Consider the following 3,229-nt stretch of genomic DNA (forward strand, 5'->3'; position numbering starts at 1 on the left):
GTACCGACTCTTGTCTCTGTCACTCACACATTGTTCAAGAGCACACTCTGACACTCGCACACTCACACTTACACTTCAACACACACAGCCACACAGACACACACACACACAGTCACAGTGACACACACACAGTCACACTGGCACACATATACAGTCACAGTGACACACACACAGTCACAGTGACACACACACAGTCACACTGACACACGCATACAGTCACAGTGACACACACACACAGTCACAGTGACACACACACAGTCACACTGACACACACATACAGTCACAGTGACACACACACAGTCACAGTGACGCACACAGTCACACTGACACACACAGTCACACTGACACACACATACAGTCACACTGACACACACAGTCATAGTGACACACAGTCACACTGACGCACAGTCACCCTGACACAGTCTTACTGACACACACACAGTCACACTGACACACACACAGTTACACTGACACACGCATAGTCACAACAAAACACACACAGTCACACTGACACACAGTCACTGACACACACATAGTCATGGAGAAACACATACAGTCACACTGACACACAGTCACAGTGACACACACACAGTCACAGTGACACATAGTCACACTGACACACTCATAGTCACAATGAAACACATAGTCACACTCACACACATAGTCACAGAAAAACACAGTCACACTGACATACACAGTCAGTGACACACACAGTCACACTGACGCACAGTCACCCTGACACACAGTAAAGTGACACACACATACAGTCACAGTGACACACACACAGTCACACTGAAACACCCAGTCACACTGACACACACAGTCACACTTGCACACATACAGTCACACTGACACACATACAGTCACAGCGACACACACGTACATAGTCACAGAAAAACACACAAGTCACACTGACACACACATACAGTCACACTGACACACAGTCACATTGACACACACACAGTCACAGAAAAACACACAGTCACACTGACACACACAGTCACACTGACACACACACACATACACAGAAAAAAAACATACCGTCATACTGACACACACAGAGTCACAGTGGCACACACACACATAGTCACAGTGTAACACACAGTCATACTGACACACACACACAGTCACAGTGACACACACACAGTCACAGTGACATACACAGTCACATTGACACACACAGTCACAGTGACACACACACAGTCATGGTGACACACGCACACCATCACACTGACACACACAGTCACAACAAAACACACAGAGTCACACTGACACACAGTCACTGACACACACACAGTCACACTGACACACAGTCACACTGGCACACACATAGTCACGGAGAAACACGCACAGTCACACTGACACAGAGTCACACTGACACACACATAGTCACGGAGAAACCCATACAGTCACAGTGACACACAGAGTCACGCTGACACACAGTCACACTGACACACACAGTCACAGAACAACACACAGTCACAGTATCACACACATACAGTCACAGTGACAGACAGTCACAGTGACACACACGTACATAGTCACAGATAAACACACACAGTCACACTGACACACACATTCAGTCTCATTGACACACAGTCACAGAAAAACACACAGTCACACTGACACACACATACATTCACAGTGACACACACACAGTCACACTGACACACACACCTACACAGAAAAATACACACAGTCATACTGACACACACAGTCACAGTGACACACAGTCTCAGAAAAAACACACGATCATACTGACACACAGTCACATTGACACACAGTCACAGTGGCACACACACAGTCACAGTGACACACAGTCACAGTGACACACACAGTCACAGTGACACACGCACACCGTCACACTGACACACACAGTCACAACAAAACATACACAGTCACACTGACACACAGTCACTGACACACACAGTCACACTGACACACACATAGTCATGGAGAAACACATACAGTCACAGTGACACACACAGTCACACTGACACACACAGTCACACTGACACACACATAGTCACAACGAAACACACAATCACACTGACACACACAGTCACACTGACACACACACATAGTCACAGAAAAACACAGTCACACTGACATACACACAGTCACACTGAAACTTATATAATCACACTAACACACACAGTCACAGTGACACACAGTCTCAGAAAAAACACACGATCATACTGACACACACAGTCACATTGACACACAGTCACAGTGACACACACAGTCACAGTGACACACACACACCGTCACACTGACACACACAGTCACACTGACACACAGTCACTGACACACACAGTCACACTGACACACACATAGTCATGGAGAAAGACATACAGTCACAGTGACACACACACAGTCACACTGACACACACATAGTCACAACAAAACACACAGTCACACTGACACACACAGTCACACTGACATACACACAGTCACACTGACACTCATATAATCACACTAACACACACAGTCACAGTGACACACACATACAGTCACAGTGACACACAGTCACACTGACACACACACATAGTCACAGAAAACAATACACAGTCTTACTGACACACACACAGTCACACTGACACACACACAGTCACACTGACACACACATAGTCACAACAAAACACACACAGTCACACTGACACACACAGTCACAGTGACACACACACAGTCACAGTGACACACAGTCACACTGACACACTCATAGTCACAATGAAACACACAGTCACACTGACACACATAGTCACAGAAAAAAACAGTCACACTGACACACTCATAGTCACAGTGAAACACACAGTCACACTGACACACATACAGTCACACTGACACCCTCACACACATAGTCACAGAAAAACACAGTCACACTGACATACACAGAACCAGTGACACACAGTCACACTAACACAGACAGTCACAGTGACACACACAGTCACATAACACACAGTCACACTGACACGCACATAGTCACAGAAAAAATCACAGTCACACTGACACACACAGTCACACTGATACACACATAGTCACAACAAAACACACACAGTCACACTGACACACACACATAGTCACAGAGAAACACACGCAGTCATACTGACATGCACATAGTCACAGAGAAACACACACAATCACACTGACACACACCGTCACACTGACACACACACACATAGTCACAGCGAAACACACATAGTCACACTGACACACAGTCACAGAAAAC

Source organism: Chiloscyllium plagiosum, unplaced genomic scaffold (assembly GCF_037043375.1).
Source record: "Chiloscyllium plagiosum isolate Xiang-an unplaced genomic scaffold, Cpla_swu_hap1 HiC_scaffold_38, whole genome shotgun sequence".
Classification (NCBI taxonomy): Eukaryota; Metazoa; Chordata; class Chondrichthyes; order Orectolobiformes; family Hemiscylliidae; genus Chiloscyllium; species Chiloscyllium plagiosum.